The sequence below is a fragment of the Phodopus roborovskii genome, unplaced genomic scaffold (genome assembly GCF_943737965.1).
Source record: "Phodopus roborovskii unplaced genomic scaffold, PHOROB, whole genome shotgun sequence".
Classification (NCBI taxonomy): Eukaryota; Metazoa; Chordata; class Mammalia; order Rodentia; family Cricetidae; genus Phodopus; species Phodopus roborovskii.
In genome coordinates this window covers 25,381,652-25,392,222 of record NW_026126459.1, presented here as the reverse complement: position 1 = coordinate 25,392,222, position 10,571 = coordinate 25,381,652, and the positions used below count along the sequence as shown (strand labels likewise).

Here is a 10,571-nt window from a genome sequence, read left to right as displayed (position 1 = left end):
AAGGGCCATCCCACTAGGTTTTGTTACCCTGGGGCTGGAATCCAGGGCTCCCTGCAGTGCTGTAGGCCATCCTTCTACCAGCCCCACTCTCTTACAGCTCTGGAAAGAAACTCAAGGAGATGCTTGATAAAGGCCTGTTGGTCTGTGGTGGCATGTGGGAAGAACCCAGACCAGGCTGTCTTCCAATTAGTCTTGTCCTTGTCCCTGTTGATAGTGAAGCAGGGAATGTTTGTCTTTGTTCTCTGAAGTTATCTGCTTTATTCCTTTTTGTCTCTGCCTCCTTCTTTCTCCACTGGATCTCTCTATTATGTAGCCCTGGCTGTCCTGGAACTAGCTATGTAGACAAAGCTGGATTCAAAGTCACAGGGATCTGTCTACCCCTGCCTGAGAGCTGAGAGCTAAGCTTCAACTCTAGCACATCCATCTTCCTCAAATCTCTATGAAGTGCTTCCATACTCTTTAAGTTTTCAAGGCTGAGCTGGATGATTACATGTATATGGTGGTACCAGGAAATGAATCCAGGACCTTTTACTTGCTAGGTAAGTATTACTCTACCACTGAGCTGCAGCCGGAAGATCATCCTTGGAGGGAATGCCCTCAGAGTCAGAGAGTAAAGAACTCCATGGCTACCTGACTCCCAAGGTAATGTGCTTACTCATCCAAACTGCCTTCCAGAGTCATCATCCAACTATAGTTATTTACCAGGCTGTCTTCCACTAGTTTACACACTTTTCCTCCCACACTTCTAGGATACTCCTGGTACACACACAGTAAGAAAGAAAAGCAGGTGGGGTACGAAATAGATGGAAACTTTGGATTCTGGGCTAGGGAACAAGATACCTTTGGGCCTTTGTCAAGTGTCTCTTTCAGCCAAGACTGTGAGAAGGGGTAGAACCATTACCATAGACCTTTCCCCACCCCAGCCTTTGCCTCGGTACTAGTGCCCTCTACTGAAAAGCGACAATATGCAGGAGATCAGAAGGTTCGCAAATGCTGCAGATGGGGCTTCTCATCAGCTCACTGCTGCCACCTGCTGGTGGTGAACAACATTGCTGATACTTATCTCATCCAGGCTCTAGATAGGGAGATCTGTTCTGTAAAAACCTCTTTGAACACTGAACACTGCCCTGTTCTCCAAGATCTTTTTTTTTTTTTTTAATTATTATGAAGTCCCTTGTCATTCTCACTCACAAAGTACTTTGACATTCCTGATGTTCCAACACACTGCGCTTATCTAGACCAAGTGAAGTTTTTGTTTCTTTAAACATTTATTTGTGTATTGTGTGTAGACATGTGTTTGCCACTGTGTCTGATGACCTGAGTTAGATCCCAGGAGGAAGGAGAGAGCAGATGTTGAACCCTGAGTTCACATGTGTATCTTGATATAAACACACATACACTAAATAAATTAATAAAGTACAAATCTTTTTTTTTTCTAAAAAGAAACAACAAGTAATTTCTTTAAAAGTTTCTGTGGTTTTATTATTTCTGTCTTGCTATTCTTCAAGCTTAGCACTTGTGGGTACCACTGGGAACTACACTACAGAGGATGGGTACAACAATACAGACTGCCCCCCAACAAAGAAGAATATTCCTAATATAAGCCTACAATCCCTATTTCATCAATGACTTACTATATTATATGAATTGGTCTTGCCTAGGAGTCTATACTTAAGGAACCAAAAATAATATCCAATCCACCCCCCATACTTCCTTTTTTTTTTTTTAAATTTTATTTATTTATTTATTTATTTATTTATTTATTTATTGAGAAGAGTTTTTCTGTGTAGCTTTGGAGCCTGTTGCAGAACTTGATCTGTAGACCTGGCTGGTCTCAAATACACAGAGATCCGCCTGTCTCTGCTTCCCAAGTTCTGGGATTAAAGATGTGAGACACTACAGCCCAATTTAAACTTTTATGTTGTTGTTCTTCTTTTTTAAAACAGTCTCACTCTGTAGTCTGGGTTGGCCTTGAACTTGTGGCAATTTTTCTGCCTTAGTCTCACGAATGCTGGAATTACAGATATGTACTACCAAGCCCTGCTTCATGTGTTTTGTTTTTACAGTTTGAAATTTACTTTGCTTTTGACACAGGATCTCACAATGTAACCCTCACTGGCCTGGAACTCACTATGGACTCAAACTCATAAAGATTGGCGTGCCTTTGCCTCCACAGTGTTGGGATTAAAGGCTTTCCCCTGGCTTCTTGTTTGTGAATTTGAGATAGGATCTCTTGTGTATTCAGACTGGCCTCAACTAAGATCCCCTTGCTTCAGTCTCATGAGTACTGGAACTACAGGCATATAACTGATTTTGTTGTTGTTGTTGTTGTTGTTGGAGACAGGGTTTCTGTGTTAGCCCTGGTTGTCCTGAAACTCCATAGACCAGGCTGGCCTTGAACTCACTGAGATCTTCCTGCTTCTGCCTCCCAAGTGCTGGGATCAAAGGTACACCACACTCACCTTTTACCCCCTCCTCCCACCCACAACATTCTCTCACTTAGTTTAGGCCTGCCTTGAATTCAGTATAGCCTTGGATATCCTTGAATTCCTTACCCTGCAGCCTCCATCTCCTGAGTGCAGAGATTATAGGCTTGTGACACTAAGATGCCTTCATAACATTTTCCCTTGTGAATCATAATGGTATCCCCAGCTCCAAGAAAATGACTTCACCTCTAAGAAATACCTCAAAGCTACAATCTCTACCATTTGTTCAATTCTGTTTTAGAGGCTTTTAAGAAGAGTCACCTTGAATTTAACTAAATATCTTAGTAATGTCTATTGAATTTATGTGCTTTTTTTTTCTTGTTTAACATATTAGTGGACCCAGCATAAACCAAACAAAGCAGTGTAATGACCTTCGGGCAGCTCGATTAGCTTCAGTTTTTCTTGTGACCTTATGTCCATTCCTCTATCCTTCTATAGTAATATACAGCTCAGACCTCTGGAACTTTTCAGTTTCACATACTTCCTCCAAACCAGTGAGACATTCCAAGAAGCAGAAGGCTATGTGTTGAATATTATTTTAACTAGGTAAAGATGTGTTACATTTGTTTATGCTGCAGAACAGAATATTACTTAAACTGTAGAAAGGTGTTTTACTTTTGTTTATGGTGCATTTGTTTAATGATATAAGGTGTGTGTTTAATTATGTAAAGATGTGTTGCATTTGTCTTACTTGTCTAGGCACCTGATTGGTCTAAGAAAAAGCAGAATGGCCAATACCTAGGCAGCAGAGGGATAGGAGGGACTGCCAGGCAGAGAGAATAAATAGGAGGTGAAATCTAGGCAGATGCCATTAAAGTATGTCACCAGTCAGTAACATTTGGTGGATGTGTTCATCAGTGCCTGATTCTACCCAGAGCTTCATGAAAACTTAAGGCTCATGAATGTGGCGTCAGGTCTCTCAGGGAGCATATGGCAATCATGCAACACAGTCACCAAGGATACCTTCCAGGACAACATAGAAGCCCTGCCTGGCTATCCTGGAAACTCACTTGTGCTGGGGTTAAAATAGATCCACTGGCCTCTAGGACAATACATCAGCCCAGTCTGGACATGCAAAAGAAGACACTTCATCACCCTAACATAAGAAGGAAGACTCCTGCTTCACTCGGGTGATACAAGTCCTAAGAGGCCTTGTGGAGTCGGGGTGGGGGGGGAGAAGGAGGAGACTGCCACAATCTGAGGGTGAATCAGGATTCTGCCAATAGCATTTCATTGAGAAAAGATTCCACCTTATAGTCGAACCTAGGATTAAATGGGAGATGAGGGGAATGTGAACTGGGGTGTGACTTGAGGTCAGGGGTTGAGGAGTCTAACAATAGACACCAGGCATCACATGCTTTTTGTCTTTGGGTTTTTTGTTGTTGCTGTTGTTTGTTTTGCTTTTTTGTTTTGTTTTGAGACATGGTTTCTCTGTGTGGCCTTGGCTGTCCTGGAATTCATGTGTTTGACCAGGCTGGCCTTGAACTCACCAAGACACACCTGGCTCTGCCTCCCCAGTGAGTGAGGCTGGGATTAAAGGCATGCACCACCCACTACTGCCTGGCTACACCAGTCATAAGTTAATGGAAGGGCCACTGAGTTCCTCCCAAGGGAATGAACTGATCTGGGGAATAGAACTTCTGGGGAGCAGATGCTTAGCTAAATGTCACTGCTGTTTCTCTCCCTTCTCCTGACTCACCCAAAAGGGAAGGTTCTGACATCTCAGTCTTCTCTTAGGATAACTACCATTCTGATTTCTCTGTATTTATTAATTAACTGAAATTTTACCTTTCATGGGCCCAGGCTCCCTTGGGCTCCTCTGCATCTGAATTGTAGGCTGGCTATCAGGTATGTCTAGTAAATCTCTAGCGTTCCTATTCTTGGTGTCCTTAAGGAGGACACAGTGGAATTCCTGGTCCTCTGGTGTTGGGGAGTTTGTTTCTCCCCAAAAATAATTATTTTGTTTAGAGAGCCTAGGCTACCATTATACACATTTTTATCCTCTACAAAAGCCCACACAAAATTTCCCAAAGGGAAAGGCATTGATATCCACAACCATTAGGAATGAAAGTGCAAAGGTGCTGGACAAGTGTGGTCTGCAATGTTGAAATGTTGGCACTTCGTTAAATGGCAATGGTGACCAAGTGGTGGTCTACACCACGTCCCTTCCTCCTGATCCATATGCCCTCTTTCAATGCATACTCAATAATGTAAACAAGTGAATGAATAAATAAATGAAAATTTTTAAAAAATAAAAGAAGGGAGGAAACCCCTGGCAATGGGAAAAGAGACATCTTGTGATGGTGCTCTTATGTCAACCAGGGGCAGAGCAGATGGCAGTTTTTGTTCATCCTAGCTTGATGCCTGGCTTGGTGGCCAAAGCTGTTTCATGCCTAGGGCACACTAAAAAAAAAAAAAAAAAAAGAAAGAAAGAAAGAAAAGAAAGAAAGAAAAGAAAAAGAAAGGAGGAGCCGGCAGTGGTGGCACATGCCTTTAACCCCAGAACTTGGGAGGCAGAGGGTGGCCAGTCTCATTGAAATTGAAGCCATCCTGGTCTACAGAGTGAGTTCTAGGACAGCCAGAGCTAAATAATAGAGACCCTACCTCAAAACAGTTGGGTGTCATGCCTTTTCTCTTTCTATAGTTTATAGTTTTTATTTATTTATTATTTTGAGACAGAGATTCTCTGTGTAGCCCTGGCTGTCCTGGAACTCCTTCTGTAGACCAAGCTGGTCTCGAACTCACATAGATTTGCCAGCCTCTGCCTCCCAAGTGCTGGGATTAAAGACATGTGCCATCACTTCCAGACTATTTTTATGTGCATTGGTGTTTTGTCTACATGTATATCTGTGTGAGTGTGTTACACCTCCTGGAACTGGAGTTACTGATAGTTGTAAGCTGCTATGTGCTGCCATGTGCTGTGGGTGCTGGGAATTGACCCCTGATCATCTGGCAGAGCAGTCAGTACTCTTAACCACTGAGCCCTCTCTCTAGCCCCAGGTGACTCATGCCTTTAATATCAGCACTCAAGAGGTAGAGACTGGCTGACCTCTGAGAGTGTAAGGCCAGCCAGGGGTGGAATCCTATAAATAAATTCTCAAAGGAGCAACAGGGAGAGAGGAGGAGTGGCCTGTCATCAGAGAGGTTTCTTGATCCCCTGTCTGTTCTTGAGAGTCAGGCTAGTGTTCTGTTTTAGATCTTAGAATCCATGCAGTTGCCCATTTTTGCTTTCTTTGACTCTGGCTGTCATAAGTAAACCTCATGAATACCCTGTACTAATAGAAGCAACTAGAAAGTGCACTGAAAGAGGCACCCAAGGAGAAGAGTGTTAGCATCCTCCCAGGACCCAGGAGAGACTGATCAGACATAATAATCATCCAGAAATGGAATGAGGCACTAAATACTGTGCAGTTGGGCACATAGATGTCCCAATCTGTCCCCTTTGTCATCTAATAACTTCCTGCAGCACTGTCCCAGTAATTTGGATCCCTAAGGTCTCCTTTTGAGGCAAGGAAGGCCCAACGAGTGGTTAGAAGGGTGTGGGGTAGGGTGGAGATAGTGTGTGGTGATATCTATGGATGTGTTGGCTCTCTAAGACTCAGTCCTGTGGTTCCTGTGTCGCCATGAATGCCCATGGGTGTATGACTGTGGCATGTGGTGTGTGCCTATGTCAGTGTGTGTGTCAAGGCAGGGGGCTCCGTGTGGTGTACAAATGTGTTGGGAGGGGGGTGATGGTGAGAGCCTGGCTCCTTTGCCTCCACCCCCCATCCCTGCTCCCATCTGGCCTTGATCAGCGGGTCCCTGGGGAGGGAGCCGCGGTTTCGGATACAGGAAAATGTTCCAGGAAGCGGCCACTGTGCTGAACCCTGCTTGGGCTCCCCCAGCGGAAATTGTTCTAGGAGGGAGGAGAGGAGGGAGTGTTGAGATAGGATTAAGGAAGGAGGAGGGTGGCTCTTGGCTCCCCTCTGGGTAGGATAAAACTGAGTAAATTGATGGGAGGCTCGGTCAGCCAGGATCCTGGAGGCCACTACCTCCAATCATTCAATGCAAAACTGGGAACGAGGAAAAAAGGGTCCCCTTTTCTATTTATTCTCTCGAGATCATTTTTATAGCTGGGGACCCGGATACCAGGGTCTTGACTGAAAATGATTTGGCTTATCGAGGGGCAAAGGAGTCAGCCCCTCTTCTCTCCACACTGAAAGGGACTTTGAAGTGTCCAGGACTGAGAGGGATGCCTAATTGGGATAATGGAGGTTAATGGGGCGCCTGGAGGGGGTGGCCACGCTCCAAGATCAAAGAGGCCAGCTCTCCCCACCACCCGACCAACACAGCTGGAGGTCACAGCTGGAGGGGGAGGGGCAGGGGCTTAGAGCCAGCCAGCAGGGGGTGCTCTGGCCTCGGAATGCTTGTCTTCTGGTGTCTCAGGTTCCTAGGATCTGCTTTTGCCGAGAGCGCTTCTGAGGAAAGTAGGATAAGAGAAAGTGGAGTCTGAGTCCTCTTTCTTGGGAGTTGGGGGAAGAGGGAGAGGCAGGCAGTCAGCTTCAGGTCAACGGCATGTCAGCACCGTAGGTCGTTGTTGCAGGGTCCCAAAGCACTAGATCTAGATACAGTTTGGATAAAGCCAAGCAAGGCTGGAAGGCTGGACACCTACCCTGGGTTTATAAGGGAAGCTGAGAAAGACCCGGCTGGGCAACTTGGGGGTGCTGACTAGGACAGAGGGAAAGGGACACCGGCACTCCCCCGCCACCGCCCCCCTGCCCGGGTTGGCGCTCCCTCTCCGGCTCTAATCGGCGCGGCGGCCGCAGCGGGCAGAGTCAGCGCCGCCAGTCTCCGGGACGCGACTCCCAGCAATTGTGGTCGGGACCGCAGATATGCAGCTGCCTCCTGCCCGGGCGCCTGGCCCGGCCTGCCCCGCCTGCGCCCCGCCCCCAGCCGTCCCGCCCCTCGCCAGCCCGCGGAACCCGGACACCGAGGCGTGCAAAGAGGTCCTTGGCGGCCAGCGTAAGCGATGGGAGATGCCCCCATCCAGATCTCACGACTTTGTCCCTCTGACTGCATCTGTTTCTTCAACAGCCATAGTTGGAGGCTGAGGCTCACTCTTATACTTTCACTGGATGAACACCTCGTTTCGAGCCTCCACATGGAAAAAAAGTCGAACAGTGCTTTGAAATCCAGAGGGATAACCTACGGAGGCTGGTGGAGATGGGGGTGGTGGCAGACTCCGGGGACTCTCATTAGCAATGGCAGTAGGGAAAGTTTCTAAGCGAGGAGAAAAGGGGGGACAGAAAAGAGGAGAAACAGGGTAGGGAAATAGTTCTTTAGAGGGACTCCAACAGTTCAGGAGATGCCTGCTAGAATGCTGAGGGTAGACCCTCAGATACGGCGCCTGCCCCTCTCTCCCTTTGGAGACCAGAGCCGCTGGCTGTCCAGGGCCATTCTCAGAATTGGACTGTAAAATCTGTATGCCTGCTGGTCAATCAGGCTGGTTCTCCTTTCCATGTTATTTCCCCCACACTTTGAGGAAACCAACTCTGTTGCCTTAGAGCACATCTCACCTGTGGCTTGGTCTGATGACACAATCACTTTCTCATCTCCAGTTTTGCCCTTCACCAACCTATGACAACACTAACAGGTATCATTTATGAAGCAAATACTAAGTGGTGGACACTGTTTATAGTTACAAGGGCTAGAGGTGTAATCCAGTGGCAGTTAAAGGTGGTGGCTCACACCTTTCTAATTTTTTGTGGATTTTTAAAAATTACTTTTATTAGAGGGGTGCATTGTGCCACAGTGCATTGTAGGGGTCAGAGGATGACTTTCAGGGGACAGAGAGTCAAAGAAAAGAACTCTGGTTTGATGGCAGATACCTTTACCCACTGAGTCCTATTTCTAAATGTCGTAACAACTCTGGGAATTTAGTGTCTTGTTTCCTGTTTCTACAGAAGAAGCATCTTGGGCATCATAGGTTAAACTAGTTTGCCCAAGCTTGCAGCAGAGTAAATCACTGATTGACCCAGAATGTCTGGCTCTAAGACACTATTTCATTATCATCTCTGCAGCCAGAGTTATCTTTCTTTTCTTTCTCTTCTTTTTATTATGGTTTTTCGAGACAGGGTTTCTCTGTGTAGCCCTGCTGTTCTGGAACTTTCTCTGTAGACCAGGCTGGCCATGAACTCACAGAGATCCACCTGCCTCTGCCTCCTGAATGCTGGGACTAAGGTGTGTGCCACTAACACCTGTGGCTAGAACCATCTTTCTAATATACATTTCTATATGCTGTTCTTGGGGTCAAGTTCAGATACCTTGCAGGGCTGACGAGACATTTCCCACCATCCTTTCCACCCCCAACCTTCCTCTCTCATGTACTGGGTGGGACCCAGGGGATTTGTGCTTGTGGAACACTACCACTGATCTACAGCCCACCAACATCCTTTGTGTGTGTGTGTGGCAGAGTTGGGCTCACATGGGAGCCTAGGTGACCCTCCTGCCACAGCCTCTGGAGTAGCTGGGAATACAGGCTTGTGCCACCTGACCCGGCTCAACCTCCCTGCTGCAGCCATATTCACTATCAGCATCACAAAGGTGTTCATCTCTCTAACCCTGTGACACTGTACATTTGCAATATTTCTGTTTTGTTGATGTTGTTTGTTTGTTTGGGGTATAGACTGTCAGGATGTAGCCCTGCTTGGCACAGAGTTCAAAATCACTCTCTTGTCTCTGCCTCCCATCCCAACATGCCCAGCTAGACCAATCCTTATTTTTATTGAGCCTTCCTACCTTTCGTCTTCTATCACCTCCTTCCATTTCTTTCTTTTGGTAAAATCTTACCACATAGCTTAGTCTAGCTTTATATAGCTCAGGCTAGCTTTACATAGCTCAGGTTAGCTTGTTTGTTTGTTTGTTTTGTTTTGTTTGTTTTTCTAGACAGGATTTCTCTGTGTAGCTTCGTAGACCAGTCTGGCCTTGAACCCACAGAGGCCCACCTGCCTCTGCCTCCAGAGTGCTGGGACTAAAGGTGTACTCCACCACACTGCCCAGCTCAGGTTAGCTTTAAACTCATGGCACTCCTACTTCAGCCTCCTATGTGCTAGGATTACAGATATGAGCCATGTCCAGCTTTTTTGTTTGTTTGTTTGTTTCTTTATTCAGTCATCTTTTCTTCTACAAACCTTCCTTGATTCCTTATTCCAGCACTGACTTAGATCAACCCTGTCTCCAGTACTCACTCTAATTAAATTAAATTAATTAAAATGATCCCTTTTCTTTTGTTCGTTGCTGGTTAGTTGCTGAGGCAAAGAGCTGGACCAGCCATGTTTATGGTTGCAGGCTTGTGCCTAGCTCTGCGTGCTCTGCACAAAGTATGTGGTCTTTGAACATTTGTTGAATGACTCAATGCTCTGTATACTCATTCCACATTTCATATATCTGTGACCCCAACAATTAGAGCAGGGCTATGCTTGTTCAGTATGCAGGAGACCCTGGGTTTAATCCCTTGCCATACCACACATAAGAAAGAGGGAGAAAAAGGTAAAAAGGAGGATGTAGCTCAGTTGATGGAGTGCTTGCTTGGCATGTGTGAAGCTCTGGGTATGATCCCTAACTTTGCATAGACCGGACTTCACGGTGTACATTTGGAATCCCAGCACTTTGAAGATGGAAACAAGAGCATCGGTACTCAAGGTCAAGAAACCCAGGCTGGCATGAAATTTACGTCCTGAGTAGACCAGGCTGACCTTAATTTAAGATGATTTTACCTTGACCTCGGCCTCCAGAGTGCCTGGTTTGCATTCAGAAATTAATTTTTTTGAGATTTACTTATTTTTATACGTATGGGTCTTTTGCCTGAATGTATATTTGTGTGCTATGTGCATTCAGTACCTGCAGAGGCTGGAAGTTCAGATTCACTTAAACTAGAATTAAAGGCAGTTGTGAACTGCCAGGTGGGTGCTGGGAATCAAACTTGGGTCCTTCAGAAGAGCTGTCAGTGCTCCTAACTGCAAAGCCATCCCTGCAGCCCGATATTCAGGATTTTTTTTTTTTTTTTTTTTTTTTTTTTTTGCTTTTTGTTTTTTGTTTTTCCAGACA

At 45.8% G+C, this 10,571-nt stretch overlaps 1 non-coding gene across 1 annotated transcript; it reads left to right on the top strand.

The window, feature by feature from the left end:
* Positions 1-4,753: 4,753 nt before the first annotated feature.
* LOC127226256 (small nucleolar RNA SNORA48) lies at positions 4,754-4,892 on the top strand. Its single transcript, XR_007834867.1, has one exon. It is a non-coding gene; the product is annotated as a small nucleolar RNA SNORA48 (small nucleolar RNA).
* The last annotated feature ends 5,679 nt before the right edge of the window (positions 4,893-10,571 follow it).